This window comes from Chiloscyllium plagiosum, unplaced genomic scaffold (assembly GCF_037043375.1).
Source record: "Chiloscyllium plagiosum isolate Xiang-an unplaced genomic scaffold, Cpla_swu_hap1 HiC_scaffold_23, whole genome shotgun sequence".
NCBI classification, from domain to species: Eukaryota; Metazoa; Chordata; class Chondrichthyes; order Orectolobiformes; family Hemiscylliidae; genus Chiloscyllium; species Chiloscyllium plagiosum.
The window spans coordinates 51757125-51780297 of NW_028270161.1; the positions used below are offsets into that span (position 1 = coordinate 51757125).

General features: G+C 41.4%; 1 long non-coding RNA gene across 1 annotated transcript in view; it reads right to left on the bottom strand.

The window, feature by feature from the left end:
- LOC148145897 (uncharacterized) overlaps nucleotides 1-21932 on the bottom strand; it is a 118942-nt gene extending 97010 nt beyond the window's left edge. The window contains exon 1 of the long non-coding RNA XR_015761223.1: nucleotides 21805-21932. This is a non-coding gene — a long non-coding RNA (uncharacterized LOC148145897). The remainder of the gene's footprint in view (nucleotides 1-21804) is intronic.
- Nucleotides 21933-23173: the final 1241 nt, after the last annotated feature.

The window sequence follows — 23173 nt, forward strand, 5'->3', positions numbered from 1 at the left end:
GCCTCTGGATCATCAGAGACAAGAGCTATGACTGAATCATACACTGGACACTGTGTAAGTCCCAAAATGTGTGAATTACCATGGATTTTTAACACCTGAGAGGCAATTCCCTGAGACCCACTATCAATACCTTTGTGTTACAATCAGAGACTTGGGACTGGTCTGGTGTACTTATCTGAACAGTTGCCAGGAAATATTAGGCAGATGAAAATATACTCCTGGATAATCAAGCGACTGGCTCTTTTAATCACTCACCTTGACTCCCTTAAGCATCTAACCTGACTAACTCTCCCTGACCAGCCAACTACCTTCCCAAACCCTGACTGCTCTCCTGAGTGTCCACCTCACCAACATAGCCTAACCACTTACCCACCTCACCAACCTACCATCTACTAAATTAAACGCTGATCCATGTACCTCACCCACCCATTCCCTCAATTACTCAATTCTTTTGCTGACATTTACATGGATAATTGAATTTAACATATGGCTGCTAGTGCCATAAAAAGGGAGATGTGACTTATCTTCCTCACTTCCCTCCTGATGCTACCGTAATATTCTCTGAGGGATGCTATGCTCCACGTTTCTGAGATACCCATGTTCAGAAAACCCTGAGAGAAATGTGCAAGAGCATTGGTCGGGAAAACCTCTGGACGGACCGACAATCCGATGATGACTGCGAGCCCCTCAGAAAATCTGGGCTAGTTACTTGATGCTTGGCCCTTGCACATTTTAACCTATAGGATTCTGCAGGAAGATCAGGCGCTATATAAAGAAGGGGTTCTGAATTTGTGAAAGTTGGGACCCTGTCACATTAAAAGAGCTGCAAAAAACTGGGTGGCGGAGGGCCCCCCTGGACTTTCAAATTGGCACAGACTAATTATGGAATGTATTCCCCTTGACTTCCTTACAAATATGGTGCACCGAAAGACCGAATTATTTTATAAAATATGGCAGCCCTTTTTGAATTACATAAATACAGATATTTCGGCTATCCTAACAAAGGCTTTTATTTAATTGAGACTACAGACCTGGCTGGTCCGCGGCCCCTCGGGGGAGGAATCCCGCACGAATACGGGTTTTATCATATCTGATGTTAACACATCCCGAGCATGTAAGAGACTTAAATATACACCCTGGTTAGTTGTAGGTTAGATTAGTAGATAGTTGAGTTTTGTTTGTTTTGTGTTTTTTTTTTCTTTTCGGTTTTTTTTTTCTTTTCGGTTTTTTTTTTCTTTTTTTTGTTGTTTTGTTATTTTTGGCAAATTTTGGTTATTGTATATTTGAGCTAATTGTATATCAATGTTTATATCTGAGAGTTTTGTTTATTTTTGTAAACTTGTAAAAATGTTAAATTTCTAATAAAAATATCTATAAAAAAAAAAGAGCTGCAAAAATATTGTTACACAACCTGTTCGGAAGTGTTATGGCATACTTCCAGAGCAGGTAAGACTTGAACCTGGGTCTCCTATCTCAGAAGGTAAGGACACTACCACTACACTAGAAGCATGATACAGTCATCTAGCAAGGAAATCGAGCTCTCAGTCCAATTTGTGTGTGCTGACCAGACATCTCAATTTGACCTAGTCCCATTTGCCAGCATTTGGCCCATAGCCCCCTAAACCCTTCCTATTCATATACCCATCCAGATGCCTTTTAAATGTTGTAATTGTACCAGCCTCCACCACTTCCTCTGGCAGCTCATTCCATAGGCGCACCACCTTCTGTGTGAAAATGTTACCCCTTACGTCTTTTTAAAATATCTTTCCCCTCTCACCTTAAACCTATGTCCTCGAGTTTTGCCCGCCCCACCCTCAGGAAATCACCCTATCCATGCCCCACATGAATTTATAAACCCTTCTGTAAGGTAATCCTTCAACTTATGAAGCTCCAGAGAAAAAAAGTCCCAGCCTATTCAGCCTCCCCCTCAAGTTTAACAATATCTTTCCTATAGAAGGGTGACCAGAATTTTATGCAGCATTCTAAAAGTGGCCTTACCAATGCCCTGTACAGCCACGACATGACATTCCAATTCCTCAATGTTCTGACCAATGAAGGCAAACCCATCAAATGACTTCTTCAGGGATCCAAGATGGAGGCGACCCAGCAAGTCTGAGTCTACAGTGCTCCTCCCAAGACTTGGGTAAAGTGGGTCACCCACCCCCACCACACTCACCAAATCATTCAAAATAGCTGTTTAATTTAATTAGTTGCGTAGTATTAAATTTAAACAATCTAATCTTTAGTAAAAATGACCAAAGGGAAGGAAGCCCGCAGCTCTCAGCAAGCAGGAACCCCTCCCCCACCCTCTCCAGCTGCAACAGAGGCGTCCGCAGCCGCCACGGGGGACTTCCCTACAGTGGCGAGCCTCGTGGAAATCATCTCTAAACTCGATGCGAAGATCGACGCTTTCATCGAAGAATCCCGAAGTCGATGGGACTCACTCTCGGCTGCGCTGCAAAGGCACGACCGAGATATTAAAGAAATCGAGCGCCGAGTCGGAGGGGCGGAGCTAAAGGCCGCGATCTCCGAAACTACAGCGCAATCGGCCGTGGATCAGGTCCGGACTCTCGAGCAACGAGTCTGGACCTTAGAGAATCACATTGATGACCTCGATAATCGAGGTCGTTGAAAAAATATTCGTTTGCTGGGCCTTCCCGAACGGGAAGAGGAAGGCCAGCTTACAGCGTTTCTCGAGCAGTGGCTGCCACAGCTTTTAAATCTGGAAGCTGGATCAGGCCAGGTAAGGGTAGAATGGGCCTACCGGGTCGCAATACGCGGGCCTGGCTCGAACCAGCGTCCCCGCCAGGTCCTGTTTCGGCTGCAGAGCTATACGGAGAGGCAGATATCCCTAGAAGCTTCTAGAAATCTTGGAAAAGATTCCCAAGTATGATCTATAAAGGATCCAAGATCATGTTATTCCAGGACTTTTCCCTGGCTCTGGTCCGAAAGAGGAAGGCATTCGATGAGGTGAAGAAGCGTTTAAGGGACTTAAATATTCAGTACTCCTTACGCTACCCAGCGACGCTACGCTTTAACCATGAAGGATCCGTGTATAACTTCGGATCGCCAGAAAAGGCTAAAGAATTTTTGGACTCTCTTAGATAAATTGTAAGAGATAATGGATGTTGGTTTGCCTTTCACCCACTCCGGTTTATATCCCCCCTCTTTCTTTTTTCTTACCTTACTGTTTAATATTTTCTTGGGGGATGGGGATATATAAGCCGGGGGGTTTAGTTAATGTTGGTGGGGGGAGGTGGTTACCTTATTCTATTTTACCTCTGTCTCTAGGAGCAGGGTTGTTTTCCCTTGTTATTTTGTATTATTATATTTAATTATTATTTGTTGAGGTTGTAATTTTATAGTTATATATGTTTATACATGGTATTAACACTACCAAATATATCCAGGTGTTGGTGTGGGTGGGGGTGGGGGGTGGGGGTAGGGTGCTCACTGTTAACTCTAGCTTTGTATTATATCTGAATTCTTCTCATTCTATTGAGGAGCGCCTGGATCAAGGATGGGGCATTGGTTAGGAGAGGATACGATGGACTTTTGGAAAGGAAGTGACACCCCCTGGGAACAAGGGGGAAAATCTCCATTTAAATACATTTTATATTTTTTTAATTATTTAGAAATAGTTTTTTATTATACTGTTGTGAGTGTATTAGAGAGCCTTTATTTTTGTGAATTTTATATGCTCTATGCTCGGGATGTTCTGGATAGGGTTTCCCCTCCTGAGGGGTCTTGGATTTGATCAGACGATTTTGGTTGATCAGTCGGTTAAGTGGTGCACCTGGAATGTCAAGGGGAGTAATTCGCCAGTCAAAAGGAAGAAAATATTATCAAATCTTAAGAAGGAAAGAATTGATATAGCTCTCCTACAGGAGACACACCTGTTGGATAAAGAATACTTGAAATTATGACAGGATGGATTTGATCAGGCCTTTTTTTCTTCTTTTAGCTCAAAACGTAGGGGAGTTGTTATTCTTGTTCGGAAGAATTTCCCTTTCAAAATCCTAAATCAGATAAAAGACGAATCTGGACGATATATTTTGATTAAAGCCCTTATAAATAGAGAGGAATATGGGATTTTAAATTTGTACTGCCCCCCGGCACACCCCTTTAAATTATTAACGGAAGCCTTTTCAAAATTGATGGCTTTTGGTGCCCGTCATACAATTATAGGGGGAGACTTTAATTGTATTATGGATCCGGAAATAGATAGGATTCCCAAGAGTACTGCAGGAGTATCTCCCAGATCTAGACAATTGGTGGATCTGAATAAAGAATTAGGACTAGTAGATGTATGGAGATGTCTTCATCCACAGGGCAGAGATTTTTCTTTTTACTCCAATCCACATAAATGTCATGCCAGAATTGATATGTTTTTTGCCCCCTTGATTTTTTTAAATTCCATATTATCCTGTAAAATAGGTAGTATAGCAATTTCCGACCACGCTGCTGTATATATGGAAACTAAGGCGAGGAACAATGGGACATCCCCTCGGCATTGGTGTATGGACCCCTTCCTATTGAAAGATAGTAAATTTGTAAAGTACTTCTCTCAAGAATTTAAAACTTTTTTAGAAATTAATTTAGGTACGACTAGCAACCCATCAATGATGTGGGAGACCATCAAAGCTTACGCGCGAGGTTTGATCATCTCCTACTCAGCAACCCAGAAAAAATTAAAGGGAGAACAACAGCGTCTGCTTGAAGCTCGCTTAAAAGCAGCTGAAACAGCATAAGCTGATAGACCTTCCATTATTAAATTGCAAAGGATTATGGCCCTTAGGACAGCTCTAAACACTACGCTTACCCAAACGGCTAAGAGGGAAATATTATTTGCAAAACAAAGGTTATATGAATTTAGTGACAAACCGGGTAGATACTTAGCATTTCTTGCAAAGAAAAAAAGGCCGCTCGAACTATTACGTCTATCAAGGAAAGTACGGGTATTTTGACTCATGATCATAAAAAGATTAATGCAATCTTTAGAAAATTTTATTCTGATTTATATAAATCACAGGATTATGAAGACAGGACTAGGAGGATGCAATCATTTTTTTAAAATTTGACCTTTCCGGGTCTAATTCCGGAACAGGTATCGGTCTTAAATGCTCTCCTAATAGTCCAAGAAATACTTGACGCAATCAGGCAACTTCAGAGCAGTAAGGCACCGGGCCCAGATGGTTTTCAAGCTGAATTCTATAAAGAATTTACAGAAATATTGGCTGGTCCACTTATGGACATGTATAACTATGCATATAGTCAGGGCTGTCTCCCGCCTTCACTGAAAGAGGCAAATATCTCTCTTATCCTTAAAAAAGGAAAGGATCCAGAAGATTGTACGTCATACAGACTAATATCCTTGCTAAATGTAGATTTTAAAATCCTTTCTAAAACGTTAGCTTTGAGACTAGAAAGGGTACTGCCACATATCATAAAGGAGGATCAGACGGGGTTTATTTAGGGCCGTAGATCATCCAATAATATTAGAAGGGTTTTGAATATGATTCAAGCCTGTCATCAGGGAAAGATACCAGGAGTAGTAGTTTCATTAGATGCGGAAAAGGCATTTGATAGGTTTGAATGGTCATATTTGTTTTACACATTGGAAAGGTTTGGCGTTGGAAAGGTGTTTACCAAATGGGTCTCAACATTGATCCCAAAGCAGTTGTGGTTACCAACAGATTAGGTTCGGATAGCTTCAGTGTGGGTAGGGGCTGCCATCAGGGATGTCCGCTCTCGCCATTGTTATTTACGCTAACAATTGAACCACTAGCAGAAGCTATACGGGCAGATCCTAATATAACGGCCCCGAGGATTGGTACAGGTAAACATAAAATTACCCTTTATGCAAATGATGTTCTTCTATTCCTCAGTAATCCTCTGATGTCCGTACCTCGCTTAATCCAAGTTATTAATACATTTAGCGCATTCTCAGGCTATAAAATTAATTTTTCAAAATCGGAGGCTATGCCAATGGGTGGCCTTGCTTTGATACCCCACTTAGTGGACGGATCCCTTTTCCCTTTCGTTGGTCCCTGGAGGGTTTCTTATATTTAGGCATTTTTATTACCCCAGTATTTGGTCAGTTGTACAAGGCTAATTTTGTGCATTTACTGGAAAGGATAAGGCAGGACCTCCAGTGATGGGGAGACCTTCCAATTTCCTTGCTGGGTAAAATAGCACTAATCAAAATCAATGTCCTGCCCTGTCTCCTATATCCTATGAGAATGCTTCTGGTGATGCTGCTGAGGCTGGCACTACGTAAATTATATGGCTGGTTGGGTTCCTTTATCTGGAATCATAGACGGCCCCTCATTAAGCTGAAGAAGCTACAGCTTCCACAGGCAAGGGGAGGATTGGACTTCCCAGATTTTAGGAAATATCAGTTAAGTTCCCTATTAAGTTACATAGCTGATTGGGTCTTGTCTGATCCACAATCAATCTGGTTGGACATCGAGCCCTCTCAAGTAAAATACCCACTTATTAACCTTTTATTTTCAGACAAGAGGAAAATCATTACGGATCACTGTAAAAACCCTATAATACTAAACACAATTAAAGCTTGGAATATAATGCGGCAAAATGAGGGCAACTCACATAAAACATCCCCCTATGTGCCGATAGTGGGAGCATGGGGATTCCAACCGGGGTTAACAGATGCCACTTTTAAACTCTGGAGATCCAGGGGTATCTCATGTCTTGGGGACCTATTTAAAGATGGGGTCTTGATGTCTTTTGAACAGCTGCGTCAGAAATTCGGATTACGTAATGGAGACCTCTTTCGATACTTCCAAATTCGAGACTATATACAGAAGAAGACTATGTTATTAGATAGTCTTTATAAATCAGATAGAGAATGTAGGGTGCTACGACCAATGGGGGTATCTTCCGTCAGTACTATTTATCATTTACTACATGATGAAGTATCGGGAGATGTGGACATGGGATCTGGATTTGGGACTAGAAATCTCTATAGAAACATGGAATGACATTTGGGAAAATGCTAGAAGAATTACCATCTGTAACAGAACTCAGGCTATCCAGCTGAAGATACTTCATAGGGCCCACATAGCACTAGATCGATTGGCAAAATTTAAGGCAGGAGCATCTCCAATGTGTCCCAAATTTAAAATAGATGTGGGTATTCTTGTACATTGCCTATGGACCTGTCATAAGATCCGTAGATATTGGACTAAAGTAGCAAGTACGCTGACAGAAATTCTAGGAACGGAAATTAAAGTGGACCCTGTATCTCTCCTTTTGGGCTTTTCGAACTTTCCCTCCCTGGACATGTACGGGAAGAGACTATTTTCTATTCTCTCTTTCTGTGCAAGGAAAAATATTTTGGTAAACTGGGTGGCTGAGGGCCCCCCTGGACTTTCAAATTGGCACAAATTAATTATGGAATGTATTCCCCTTGACTTCCTTACTAATATGGTGCACCGAAAGACAGAATTATTTTATAAAATATGGCAGCCCTTCATGAATTACATAAATACAGATATTTTGGCTATCCTAACAAGGGCTTTTATTTAATTGAGATTACGAACCTGGTTGGTCTGGGACCCCTTAGGAGAGGAATCCCGCACGAATACGAGTTTTGTTATATTTGAGATACATTCCGAGCATGTATCTCACTACCCAATTTCTATGTTATCCGTTGTTTTTTTTTGTTTTTTTTCTCTCTCTCTTATTTGAATAATGTAAGAGACTTAAATATACACTCTGGTTAGTTGTAGGTTAGATTAGTAGTTAGTTGAGTTTTGTTTTTTTTCTTTCTCGGTATTTTTTCTTTTGTTAAATTTTGGCTATTGTATATTTAAGATTTAATTGTATATCAATGTTTGTTCTTGAGAGTTTTGTTTATTTTTGTAAACTTGTAAAAATGTTAAATTTCTAATAAAAATATCTATTAAAAAAAGTCTTCTTCATCAACCTTTCTACTTGTGACTCCACTTTCAAGAAACTTTGCATGTGCTAGTAGTGTTAGGTAAGGGGAATATGTAGGGGTATGGGTGGGTTGCGCTTCGGCGGGTCGGTGTGGACTTGTTGGGCCAAAGGGCCTGTTTCCACACTGTAATGTAATCTAATCTAATCTATTCTCAGGTCTCTTTGATTGCTTGGACAACTTCTGATCGTCCTGGCTCCACAAAAAGAATTATGAGCCATTTTAGACTGCCTATTCTGGTTGCTTTAAGAATGATTGATCGGGCAGAGATTAACCACCCCTGACTGAAAAAATTCCTCCTTATCTAAAGGGTTCTAAAGAGTTGACCTTTCACTCTGAGGTTGCACTAGTGGAAGCATCTTCTCCATCTCCATTCTATCTAGGCCTCTGAGTTTTCTACAAGTTTCAATCAGATATCCCTTCATCTTTCTAAGCCCCATTGAATACACACCCAGAGTCCTCAACCGCTCGTCATATGACAAGCTCTTTCAGTTCCTGGCACTAATTGTAGCTTTTTGTCAACACTTTTTGCAGAATTTCATCTTGCCATCAACTCTGCAACTTTCCACCATTTCTTAACACAGAGCGTTGACATATATCCACTTTTCTTAACCCTGTGATTCATTGTTCAATCAATATTCAGAGAGGCCTCTGTGTCAGTGAACTGCTTCAGAAAAGTAATGACATTGTGTTACTTTCGGGTGATCACTCATCTGGATTCCTTCAGACTACATCTGGACAGTGTCACTTTCTGAAGCTATTTTTCAAAGGAGTGGTGCTATAGACTGGAATCGATTTATTTTGACTGGATAATGCCGAAGCAGCATTAATGGAGTTCACTGGGGTGATGTTGGCAGGTGCTCTAGAATATCATGCAAGCATGGTTTTTGGTTATGTACTGATTCCAAATTGGTGTCATGTAAATCAGCTGTTAAACCCTAACCTGACTCCAAAGTGAGGTAGGTCTCACAGTTCTCTGATGTTTTTACCCAGAGAGTAAGACAATCTTTGAGAATATCTGCGTAGTGCAGGTATGAATGAATTTATGTTCCTGACACCAAAGAATGAAAGCCTAATATCTCAGTAAGAATACTACTGCCTAGGGAGGCTTGGGAAGGTATGGGGGAGTTAGCTGAAAGTTTCCTCAAAGCCTGACTTTCCTAACTTCCTGTTAATTAAGATTTATAAAACAACACCACCATAATCAAAAATGGCTGCTGGCTAAGTTCTCCACTGTATCAGAATTGAAGTCTACATTGTCTGTTTGAGAACAAAAAACAATACAGCTCAGGAACGCAGCCCTGTAGCCTGCACTGACACATTTTGCCCTTCCATACTTCACTTACAGGATCTGAATCCCTCTGTTCCCTTCCTGTTCATGTTTAAGTACAGGTGCTTTTTGAATGCTGCTATTGTGTCTGCTTCCACCACTTACTCTGGCAATGCATTCCAGGCACTCACCACTCTTTGCACATCTCTTTTAAGCATCTCCCCTACCATCACCTCCACTACCACCCCCACCTCCAATCCTGCACCTTGAATCTGTGTCCCTTAGTAATTGACCCCTTCACCCTGGGAAAAAGCCTCATACTTTCCACTCTATCCATTCCGTTCACCATCTTATAAACTTCTATCAGGTCATCCCTCAACTTCCTGCATTCCAGTGAAAACATGCCCAGTCTACCCTGCCTTTCTTTATACCTAGAATCTCTCATACCAAGCAACATCCTGGTAAACCTTGTCTGAACCCTCTCCAAAACATCCACATCCTTCTGGTAGTGTGGTGACCAGTGCTGTATGCAATACTCCAAGTGTGGCCTAACTGAAGTTCAATAAAGCTTCAGCATAACCTGTCTATCCTTATACTCAATGCCCCTTCCAACGAGGGCAAGTATGCCTTGGTCTTTTTTACTACTTTATCTACCTGCGCTACCACCTTCAGTGATGTGTGGACCTGCATACCCAGATCCCCCTACATATCACTACTGAGCATAAGAGGTATAGTCAGTGAGTTTGCAGATGACACCAAAATTGGAGGTGTAGTGGACAGCAAAGAAAGTGCTGGCAGGTGGGACTAGATTGGGTTGGACCAAAGGGTCTGTTTCCCTGCTGTTCATGTCTATGACTCTATGACTCTACCATTCACTGTATAATTTCCACCTGTACGTGACCTTGCAAAATGCATCACCTCACATTTCCAGGCATAGAGTCATAGAGATATTCAACACAGAAACAGATGCTTTGGGCTAACTCGGCCGTGCTGAAATTAATCTAGTGCCATTTGCCAGCATTTGGCCCATATTCCTCCAAACCCTTCCTATTCATATACTCATCCAAATGCCTCTTAAATGTTGCAATTGTACCAGCCTCCACCACTTCCTCTGGCAGTTCATTCCATACGCGCACCATCTTCTGTGTGAAAAAGTTGCCTCTTAGATCCCTTATAAATCTCTTCCCTCTCACATTAAACCTGTGCCCTCTGGTTTTGGACATCCCCATGCTGAGGAAACTATCTTGTCTATTTATCCTATTCATGCCCCTCATGATTTTGTAAATGTCTATAAGGTCACTCCTCAGCCTCAGATGCTCCAGGGAAAACAATCCCAGCCCATTCAACCTCTCCCTATAGCTTAAATCCTTCAACCCTGACAACATCTTTGTAAATCTTTTCTGAAATCTTTCAAGTTTCACAACATTGGAGGGCGGCATGGTGGCACAGTGGTTAGCACTGCTGCCTCACAGCGCCAGAGACCCGGGTTCAATTCCCGCCTCAGGCGACTGACTGTGTGGAGTTTGCACGTTCTCCCCGTGTCTGCGTGGGCTTCCTCCGGGTGCTCCGGTTTCCTCCCACATCACAAAGATGTGCAGGGTCAGGTGAATTGGCCATACTAAATTGCCCGTAGTGTTAGGTAAGGGGTAAATGTAGGGGTATGGGTGGGTTTCGCTTCGGCGGGTCGGTGTGGACTTGTTGGGCCGAAGGGCCTGTTTCCACACTGTAATCTAATCTAATCTAAAAAAAAACATCCTTCCTTTTGCAGGGAGATCAGAATTGCTCACAGTATTCCAAAAGCGGCCTAACCAATGTCCTGTACAGCCGCAACATGACCTCCCAACTCCTATACTCAATATTCTGACCAATAAAGGAAAGCATACCAAACGCCTTCTTCACTATCCTATCAATCGTGACTCCACTTTCAAGAAATATGAACCTGCAGTCCAAGATCTCTTTGTTCAGTTATACTCCTCAAGACCTTATCATTAAGTGTATAAGTCCTGCCCTGAGTTACCGTTCCAAAATGCAGCACCTCACATTTATCTAAATTAATCTTCCACACCTTGGCTCATTAGCCCATCTGATCAAGATCCTGTTGTAATCTGAAGCAATCTTCTTTGCTCTCCGCTACACCTCCAATTTTGGTGTCATCTGCAAACTTACTGATCATACCTCCTATGTTCATATCCAAATCATTTATATAAATGACAAAAAACAGTGGACCCAGTACAGATCGTCATGGCGTACCACTGGACATAGGTCTCCAGTCTGAAAAGCAACCCTCCACCACCACCCTCTGCCTTCCTCCTTTGAGCCAGTTCTGTATCCAAATGGCCGGTTCTCCCTGTATTCCATGTATTCTAACCTTGCTAACCAGTCTCCCATGGGGAACCTTGTCGAATGCCTTACTGAAGTCCATACAGATCACATCCTCTGCTCTGCCTTCATCAATCCTCACAAAAGAGAGTAAAAAATGACTTTTGTTTTCAGCAAGAGAATTCTTTGAAGTGCCATATTAGCATGTACTTATTACGTTTGTATTGCTGGCCAGGACAAGCTACATTGAAAACAAAATGAGGTGAAACAAAATAAAAAAGTTGTCATGTACCTTAACATTTCGCCTCTCCTGGTCTTCTGTTGGCTCACAACACAATAGACATTGAAATGCAGAAGGCAAGAGTATTCAGTCTGATCAGATCAGATCACAAGAAGAAAATCCTGCACCTTTCACAACCTTAGGACATCTCAAAATGTTCAACATCTAATTAAGTTATTTTGTAATGCGCTCATTGTTGTAACGTAACTAACCATCAACCAATTTTCTGCCCACAAAGTCACTCAAACAATATTGTGATGATGATCAAATAATCTTATTAGGTACTGGTTGAGGGATAAATATTTTCTTAGGACACTGGAGACTCCTTTCATTTTGTTCTGAGAAACAGTGCGAAGGGATCTTATATGAACACATGATGGGACAGATTCAGTTTAACATGTTGTCTCAAAGGTGGTACCTCTGACAGTGTAGCACTCTGTTCACTGCACAAAATGTCAGCCTAGATGTTGCATTCAAAATCAAAAGCAAGGTTATGTTGTGCCATCCCTGGATGACGGTGTTATTCAAAAACATGTGTCAATTCCTGTAAAATAGGAGACTCTTGACAGCCAGAAATTAGTGAATGCTACTGGATTCAACAAGGTATCTGTGACAGACCTGTCTTGGTAACACTGGGCTTCCAACCATTGAAAAGCTCATGAAATTCTCCAATCATCTTTAAAAGGAGCAAAACAAAGACTTGTATTTATGTAAGTTAAAACAAACAGCTCTGGATGCTGGAAACCTGACATAAAAATAGAATTTGCTGAGAAACTTAACAGGTCTGACAGCATCTTTGGAGAGAAAACATAGTCAAACATTTGTGTTCAGTTCTGAGAAAGGGTCTCCAGATTGGAAACATTAATTCGGTTTTCTCTTCACTTGAATTTATACAATATGTTTTCAGAATCAGCAGACCCCTCAAAGCCCTTTACAGCTAATTAAATAGTTTTGAAGTGTAGTCATTGATATAATACCTTTAGTGGCTTTACTGACACAATTATTGCTCAGGGCTTCTCACAGCACCAGGGTCCCAGGTTCAATTCCAGCCTCGGGCAACTGTCTGTGTGGAGCTTACACGTTCTCCCCGTGTCTCTGTGGGTTTCCTCTGGGTGCTCTGGTTTCCTCCCACAGTCCAACAATGTGCAGGTCAGGTGAATTGGCCGTGCTAAATTGCCCATAGTAGTAGGTGCATTAGTCAGAGGGAAATGGGTCTGGGTGGGTTACTCTTCGGAGGGTTGGTGTGGACTGGTTGGGCTGAAGGGCCTGTTTCCACACTGTAGGGAATCTAACCTAATTCCAAAAGCAATGTGGAAAACCAATCACGAGGGAAAGAAAAATGCTTGGTGATAAAGATCAAAAGCAAAACAACAAAAGAAGGCTTTAACTGATGAAAAGAGGGAAGCAAAGCCTGGTAATCACTCCCAATCTGTGAGTGACAGTGGTGACTCCACAAGTCTTTGTAAAACATTGCTCTACATTTGTACATAAAACATATTGAGCTTGACACCAGCAAAACATTGAATGTTAACGATGAGCCAAATGTTCTGTTCTTTTCATTTTGTGCAAACGTTAACATAAAGTCAGTGAAGATTCTCTGGAATCTTACTGAATATATTTTTAAACTGGTTTAATGGGCACAGATGCAATGAATTTAATGCCAAAGTGATTATTTTTTAGCTGGATGCAAATACAGCTAAAGATTAGACCCATCTTTGTGCACTCCTTCACCAAAAGCCTACGTTGTTTCAATTGTAGAATCCAGCTTCAAAGGAGGCCACTTGGCTCTTCATTCTGGTGCAAGCTCTTTGAAAAATATATTTAATTTTGTCCCTCCTTCCAGCTCCCTCTCATTAGTCCCCTTCAAGTACAGGTCCAGTTGATGAAAGGTCATTGCCATAAAATATTAATGCTATCTCTCTAGCATCACAAATCCTGATTTACCAGCACTTTCTGTTTTTATTTCAGATTTCCACTATCTGCAGTATTTGTACTTTTATACTTTTGTTTCAGATGCTCTCCCTGTGCTTTAATCAATTCACAGTTCCTGTATGTTATTGGGAATTAACAATTTTTGATTTGAAGATTGGAGGAAAATGCATGAAATGTGATCATGATTTGGAGATGCCAGTGTTGGACTGGGGTGTACGAAGTTAAAAATCGCACAATACCAGGTTATAGTTCAACAGGTTTAATTGGAAGTACACTAGCTTTCGGAGCGATGACCTGATGAAGGAGCGTCGCTCCGAAAGCTAGTGTGCTTCCAATTAAAACTGTTGGACTATAACCTGGTGTTGTGTGATTTTTAACTTTGAAATGAGATCATTCACCATAGCAAGCATTGGCCTGGTACTATCTGACTGAAACTCAATTGACCTAATTTACATGGTGGAACAGCATTGCTTTCACACACTAATGCAGTGCAAGAATCAACATGTGTTAATGTAGGAACTGCAATAGAACTGACCCAACACATTCACTCTGGATATCAACATCTTTCAGTTTAGAAGTGTTTTCTTCAACAATTTTTACAAGTGTAGTGTAAGGTCCAAAATTCCTGACACTTTGGTTGATTCATAATGAGTTCACCGAAAGGATTGCTTCAAGGAATGATGATTGAAGTGGTTGACTTTAATCTGCAAGTTTTATTTTTTAACCAAGTTTCCACAAATGACATTTCCTGAGATTTTGCACATGCTCCCTCTGTTCAAACGGGGTTTGACACTTCAAATTCAAACACATTTTCTTCTTTACTAGAACCTGTCATTAAATCAATTTTGTTATGCAGCCCCCTGTGGTCTGATGTATGTCTCTTGAATTTGGCACCTCTTTGCATTTCCTCTGCTTCAATGCTAACTTTTATGGCAGAGCTTTAAAGCTGTCTGGGCTGAACATACTGGTGCACGCTTACTCAATGCTCATACTTTATTAATTCTTTTCTCATTCATGGGATGTGGTACACCTTCAAAAGGCTTTTTCAAACCTTACTGTACAATGGGGTCTTCAGTCAACACACTAGCATTTCTCCCTAGTGCCAGATTACTCCTACATTTGTGAGATCTTGTGCACAATATTATAGGGATCTGAGCGACATGGACTATGGTGGGATTTTGGGGGAGAGTCAGATGAGACGTTTGGTGAGTCTCATCGCAACATTTCGCTCCACCTGTTATGCATCTTACAAGCAGCAGTGGTGAATCTTTTTCATCAGGTAGCTGTGACCTGCCAATAAAGGGGAACTAATGTTTGCTAAATGCCTTAATGATGTCTCAATAATATTCAGATTTCTGTCTTCTCAAATGCACCAAACCAGCCAGGCATTGAGAAAACCACACCATGGAAACCGGCATGGATGCCCAGCGAATTCAGTTCTCCACTCGCTGCAAATGGCCTCTGTGCTGAGAATGACCCATGGGCACCATCCACACCCATTCCTCTTCCACAGATACTGGTACCTGGCATATGCTAACCCCTCACAACCATCATAGCTCCTCTTTTAGACCATTGTAGGCCACTGAGGAAGTACAGCCTTGAATTTCAGATAGACTGACATGTGGCACTGCAAGGTAGCAGCAGGGATATCTCCTCAGTCTCGTTGTTGCAGTGGGAAGGAGAGGGTGTCCTAGTATGATCAGTGATAGCCATTGCCCAGACACACCCCACATTCAGTCCAAGTGCTTAGCCGTGCTCAGTTGTCAGCTCAGGGCCTCTCACTGTCAGGGTATCTGTCCATCTACAATGCAGGGAATGGGCTGTTCTCAGTCTTGTAGGGCCAGCAACAGCAATTGGGGGTCAGCTCAGTCATGTCTCAGGGATGCTCATCAAATTCAGTCAGAGGTTTGGCATTAACACACTCCTGGGGTCCCACCCATCAACCGTATAGGGTGGTTTTCAAGGAGCTGGCCTTAGAGGTATTTTTGTACTCTATTTCCTTCAGAATAAAGGCCAGTATTCCACTTGCCTTCCCTATTTTCCGCTGAACTTGTAGACTTGCTTTTGGTGACCCATGCTTAAGGATCCCCAAGTGCCAGTGTGCTGCAGTTTTCTGCAGTTATAGAGTCATAACGTCCTACAGCACGGAGACAGGCCCTTTGGCCTAAACTGGTCCATGCCGACCAAAATGTTAATCCATACTCATCCCATTTCCCTGCACTTGGCCCATATCCTTTTAATCTCTTCCTTTCCATGTATTTGTCCAAATGCCTTTTAAATGTTGTTAATGTACCTGCCCCAACCACTTCCGTTGGCAGCTTATTCCATATGTGTACCACCCTCTGTGTAAAACAATTGTCCCTCAGGTTCCTTTCTATTCTTTCCCCTCTAACCTTAAACTGATACTGTCTAGTCCTCGATTCCCTAACCCTGGGAAAAAGACTGAGTGGATTCACCCTATCCATGCCTCTCATGATCTTATACACATCTATAAGGTCACCCTTCTGTTTTCTATGCTCTCAAAATAAGTCTTAGCTTATCCAACTACTCCCTATAACTCAGAAGATCTTTGTCCATTAAAATAGTATTCAGCTTCTCTATTCTTTCTGCCAAAGTGCATTGCTTTATTTTTTGCATTATATTGCATCTACCAAGGTTTTGTATACTTACTTGACTCATCAATATATCTCTGTAAACGTTTTGTGTCATCCTTACCATTTGTCTTTCTGCTTATTTTTGTATCATCCACAAACTTGGTGACATTACTTTCACTTTTCCAAAACAAGTCATTAATATATATTGTCTATATGAGGCACACCACTAGTTATAGGTTGCCTTTCAGAAAATGAATCCCATTATCTCAATATTCTGTCTTTGATTAGTTAGCCAATTCCATGTCCAGTATCTAGTAAACTACCTCTAAGACTGTGGGCTCTTATCTTCTTTGCTTGGCTTTATGTGTGAGATCTTTTTAAAGATCATTTCAAAATCCAGATGTATTATGCCCACTGCTTCCCTTACATCTATCCTACTTGTTACCTGCTCAAATTTGTTACCTCTACTAAATTTGTTAGGCATGGTTTTCTCTTTGTGAAACCATACTGACTGGTTGATAATATTCTACATACCGAAATGTGTGGTTATTAGATCCTTTAGAATAGACGCTAACATTTTCCCAATAGCAGATGCTCAGTTAACAGGGCCCATACTTGACTTTTTTTTTGTCTCTTACTAAATTAAGATGACAGTTTTCGAATCCTCTGGGACTTTTCAGAATCTAAGAATTCCTGGTAGATTGCGATGCATTATCCATTATTTCAGTAGCCACTTCCTTTAATAGGATGCACTCCATCAGGGGCAGGGGACACAAGAGTTATGCACCCCATTAGTTTCCCCCTTTAGCACTTTTTTCTCTAGCAGCTGTTATATTTATTTCCTCTCTTACATGTGCCCCTTGATCATTTAGCATTTTTGGAATTTGATTAATGCCTTCCATTGTGAGGGCAAATGTAAAGTATTTATTCAATTCTCCTGTCATTTCCTGTTCCTTATTATTTCTCCAGCCTTGTTCTCCAGGAGGTTTATGCTAACTTTGGCCTTTCTCTTCCTTTTTATATGTAATAAGAAACCCTTGATGTCCATCTTAATATTACTTGCAAGCTTATTCTCAAAGTTTATCTTCTCCTTCTTTCTTGATCATCTTTTAAGGTTTTGAAAACTTTCACTATCCTCTGGCATACTAATGTTTGCCACGTTAAATGTGAATAGCTTTCAATTTGAAGCTATCCCTGACTCTCCAATTAACCATGGTCAGTTTATCTCTTTCCTGGAATCTTTCTTTTTCACTGGGATATAACTTTGTGGTGAACCATAAACTATTTTCTTAAATGCCAATGTCCCTTAACCATCCTTTTTGCTAAACTCCTTTACTAGTTTGTTAAAGCTAGTTCTGCCCTCCTTCCTATGTAGTTACCCTTGATTCAAGCTTAGTGCAGTTATTTCCAACCCAAGTTCTTCCCTCACCCTCTGAATACTCAGTATGGTCACTGTTTTCGAGAGGATCTTTTATTCTGGCATCATGTATTAAACTTGTTTCACTTCACATCACCAGATCCAAATACCCTGATGCCTGGATAACCTATTATACTAGGAACCTGTCCCGAACACACTTTATGAATTCCTCCTTGTGGCTCCACCTACCAATCTGACTATCCAAATCTACATGAAAATTGAAATGACCCATAATTAATCTACTGTCTTTTTTACCTGTCTTCACTGCCGCCTGATTTATTTTGTCTCCTACAGTATGGCTACTGTTAAAGGACCTATAGACTGCTTGCATTAGTGTCTTTTTCCCCTTATTAATTCTTCCTTTAACAAAATGGATTTTACTCCTTTTGATCCAAGACCATTGTTTTGCAATTGCACTTATTCCATCCTCTATTAGCAAGATACCACATCACCTTCTTGTCTGTCCTTTCAAAAAATCGCGTACATCGGAATATTTAGTTCCCAGCTCTGATTTCCATGTCTCTGTCATTGCTATAAGCTCATAACCATTGACCTGTATTTATGCTGCTAATTCATTTATTTTGTTCCAAATACGAGTGACTGTAGGTAAACATAGCAACCGAATTGTGGAAGCAAAAACTCCACAAGCTTGGAAAATGAGGTGCATGAACAATAAGCCTGTTTTTAGTTACGTCAATTGGCCTATACATCAGGAGAATGTTCTCATATCATTGAATAATGACACTAGATCATTTAATCCTCTTTACACTCAATTGTATCTGAAACTTAACTCTAAATATGCATTTCAGTACGTATCCAAGAAGGGAAAATTTTGTGCTGTGAGTCTATAATTAATTTAAACATTTTAGAGACGTCAATGGATTGTAAGGAAAGAGCATTAAGTAAATAACATGACATGGTCCATGCTACAATTTATTTGCCACACAATAATATATCAACCCCTAGGTTATTTCTCCACAACAATCTCAGTTCGGTCAAAGCTCAGAATCATTAAGCTCTTCCCTCCTCATACCTGAACTAACCCAATACAGTTAACACTCAAAGTCCCACATAACCACCACCGACTAGGAAATTTCCATATCAGTGGGCAGTTATTCTTACTGTTAGAAATATTCAGGGGTAAATCAAATACATTGAGAAAGAAAAATATCCAAATGAACGGCCTTTTACTTTGAGCTTTCACATCTTATTGCTTCATGGTTCATGGTTCTGATCCCAGAATGCACTGGTAAAAATCCAAAAATAGTATAATTTGTCTTACTCAGTCACAGTAAATCATTGGTCTCAAAATCTCCTGTATGGCTCACATTTGCATTTGTTATAAAACCCGCTGTAAACAACATCACAGGAGATCCACCAATGCTGCACTAAAGGTTTTGCAAATAATATGAGTTATACCAATTTCTTGCATAAATATTTCTGAATAAGTGGAGCAAATTTTGACAAAATGGGACCCCAGTTTTCAGCATGACGCATAGAGACACAGAGATGAACAGCACGGAAACAGACCCTTTGGTCTAATTCGTCTATGCCGCACAGTTATCCCAACCTCATCCAGTCCCATTTGCTAGCACTTGGCCATATCTCTCTAAACACTTAATTAACCCATCCAGATGCCTTTTAAATGTTGTAATTCTACCAGTCTCCACCACTTCCTCGAGCAACTCATTCCATACACGTACCACCCTCTGTGTGAAAAAGTTGCCCCTTCGGTCCCATTTAAATCTTTCTCCTCTCACCCTAAACCTTGCCCTCTAGTTCTGCACTCCCTCACCTCTTTGTCTATTGTCTTTGTCTATTTACCGTATCCATGTCCCACATGATTTTATAAACCTCTGTAAGGTCACCCCTCAGCCTCCAACATTTCAGGGAAAACAGCTCCCGTCTATTCAGCCACTCCCTATAGCTCAAACCCTCCAACCCTGGCAACATCCTTGTAAATCTTTTCTGAACACTTTTAAGTTTCACAACAGCAATGCTCTTGGATGAAGACAGAATTGCACACCATATTTCAAAAGTGGCCTAACCAATGTCCAGTACAGCTGCAACCCCTCCCAACTCCTATACTCAATGTTCTGACTAATAAAAGAAAGCATACCAAATGCCTTCTTCACTATCCTATTTATCGAGACTTCACTTTCAAGACATAGTGAAACTTGAAAGGGTTCAGAAAAGATTTACACGGATGTTGCCAGGGTTGGAGGATTTGAGCTATAGGGAGAGGCTGAACAGGCTGGAGCTATTTTCCCTGGAGCGTCAGAGGCTGAGGGGTGACCTTATAGAGGGTTACAAAATTATGAGGGGCATGAATAGGATAAATATACAAAGTCTTTTCCCTGGGGTCAAGGAGTCCAGAACGAGAGGGCATAGGTTTAGGGTAAGAGGGGAAAGATATAAAAGAGACCTAAGGGGCAGTTTTTCACACAGAGGGTGATGTATGGAAAGAGCTGCCAGAGGAAGTGGTGGAGGCTGGTACAATTGTAACATTAAAAAGGCATTTGGATGTGTATATGAATAGGAACTGATTGGAGGGATATGGGCCAGGTGCTGGCAGGTGGGACTAGATTGGGTTGGGATATCTGGTCGTCATGAACTGGTTGGACCGAAGGGTTTGTTTCCATGCTGTACATCTCTATGACTCTATGACTCTATGGCATATGAATCTGCATTCCAAGATCTTGTTGTTCGGTAATACTCCCCAGGACCTTACCATTAAGTGTGTAAGTCCTGTCCTGAGTTGCCTTTCCAAAATGCAGTACCTCACATTTATCTAAATTAAACTCCATCTACCATGCCTAGGGCCTTTGGCCCATCTGATCAAGATCCTGTTGTACTCTAAGGTGACCTTCTTTGCTGTCCATTATACCTCCAATTTTGGAGTCATCTGCAAACTTGCTAACTATATCTCCTATGTTCACATCCAAATCATTTATACAAATGATGAAAAGCAGTGGACCCAGCACCGATCCTTGTGGCACTCCACTGGTCACAGGCCTCCAGTCCAAAAGGCAACCCTCCACCACCACCCTCTGCCTTCTACATTCGAGCCAGTTCTGTATCCAAATGTCTAGTTTTCACTGTATTCCATGAGATCTAACCTTGCTAATCAGTCTACCATGCGGAACATTGTTGAACATCTTAGTAAAGTCCACATAGATCACGTCCACGACTCAGCCCTCATCAATCCTCTTTGTTACTTCTTCAAAAAACTCAATCAAGTTTGTAAGACATGATTTCCCTTGCACAAAGCCATGTTGACTATTTCTAATCAGTCCTTGCCTTTCCAAATATATGTACATCCTGCCCCTCAGGATTCCCTCCAACAAGTTGCCCACCATCGACGTCAGCCTCACCGGTCTATAGTTCCCTGGCTTTTCCTTATCAATTTTCTTAATTAGTGGCACCAAGTTAGCCAACCTCCAGTCGTCTGGCACCTCACCTGTGACTATCAATGATACAAATGTCTAAGCAAGGTGCCCAGCAATCACTTCCCTAGCTTCTCAGTGAGTTCTAGCATACACCTGATCAGGTCCTGGGAATTTATCCACTGTTATGCATTTCAAGACATCCAGCATCTCATCCTCTGTAATATGGAAATTTTTCAAGATGTCACCATCTATTTCCCCATATTCTATATCTTCCATGTCTTTCTCCACAGTAAACACTGATGCAAAATACTCACTTGGTATCTCCCCCATCTCTGCGATTCTACACACAGGCTGCTTTGTTGATCTTTGAGGGGCCCTACTTTCTCCCTAGTTACTCTTTTGTCCTCAGTGTATTTGAAGGAACCCTTTGGATTCTCGTTTACCCTATTTGTCAAAGCTATCTCATGTCCCCTTTTTGCCCTGCTGATTTCCCTCTGAAGTCCTACTGCCTTTATACTCTTCTAATGATTCACTCGATCTCTGCTGCCTAAACCTGACAAATCCTTCCTTCTTTTCTCCAGCCACATTCACAATGAAAAACACATACAATCAGTGTCATTTTGATTAATCAAGGACTTACCCCATTCCTTTTCACAACAATTTTCACGTGAGAATGGCAGAACAGTTGTGTACCTAAATGTCAAACTGGAAAGAGCAGATGGTCCCACTGGAGTGGAGAGAGGACATGGTGACTGAGAATGTAACAAGGGAAGCTAAAAGAAAGGGAAGAAATGGGAGTGAGTTCATAATCTGATGGTGATGAACTCAACATTAAGTCCAGAAGGTTGTAAAGTTCATAAGCTGAAGATGAGATGTTGTTCTTCCAGTTTTTTCTGTGATTTGCTAGAGCACTGCAGCAATCCCAGGACAGACATGTGGGCACCATTGACAGCCATTCTCACTTCATCTGCTCTGTCTGCACCTTTTCTCCCCCAGCACTCACCTCCCCCGCCCCCACACTATTGCATAAATGCTGTCCCCTCAACATTTGATGTCAACTCTGATGAAGAGTCATCTAAACCCGAAAGGTTACCTTGCTCTCTTTCCACAGATCTTGCCTCACCCACTGTGGTTGCCAGCATTTTCTGTTTTCAGTACTGGACTGTGGCTGGATTGCTTTACCTCAGGTCATCCTAACATCATTTCCAAATAAATCTTCACGTTCTGAGCATAAGGAGTTTTGCAGCATGTAGTTGTATGTGCTCCAACGTGAGTTGATGACTTAGTCTGATGACAGGAGGTTTTCAAATGAGGTTTAAAGGAATTGGCTATTGAATTCTCGAACCTCTAGTTCAGACAAATCTAACATTTACACTTATTAGTACTGTCACTTTGCAGTCAATGAACTACTAACAGAGAAAACTTGTGATTAGAGTTAGATTAGATTAGATTAGATTACAGTGTGGAAACAGGCCCTTCGGCCCAACAAGTACACACCGACCCGCCGAAGCGAAACCCACCCATATCCCTACATTTACCCCTTACCTAACACTACGGGCAAATTAGTATGGCCAATTCACCTGACCCTGCACATCTTTGGACTGTGGGAGGAAACCGGAGCACCCGGAGGAAACCCACGCAGACACGGGGAGAACGTGCAAACTCCACACAGTCAGTCGCCTGAGGCGGGAATTGAACCCGGGTCTCTGGCGCTGTGAGGCAGCAGTGCTAACCACTGTGCCACCGTGCCGCCCACTTGATTTGCTGACAGTTGGAAAAAAAGCAAAAAGGTAATTTATCAAACATATATTTATTTTTTCAATCAGAATAAAGCAAAGGATCTCAGTTTGTCACGTAATTTCAACCAATTTGAAAGATATGTTCCTGATGTGCTGCTGTACATTTCAAATTCAGCATGACTCTGTTCATCTTCATTGAAGTAAGTGAAAATTTATTTCTGACGTATTTTGGGTGTTTAAGGATATGAGCACCAAAAGAAACTGGTGAAT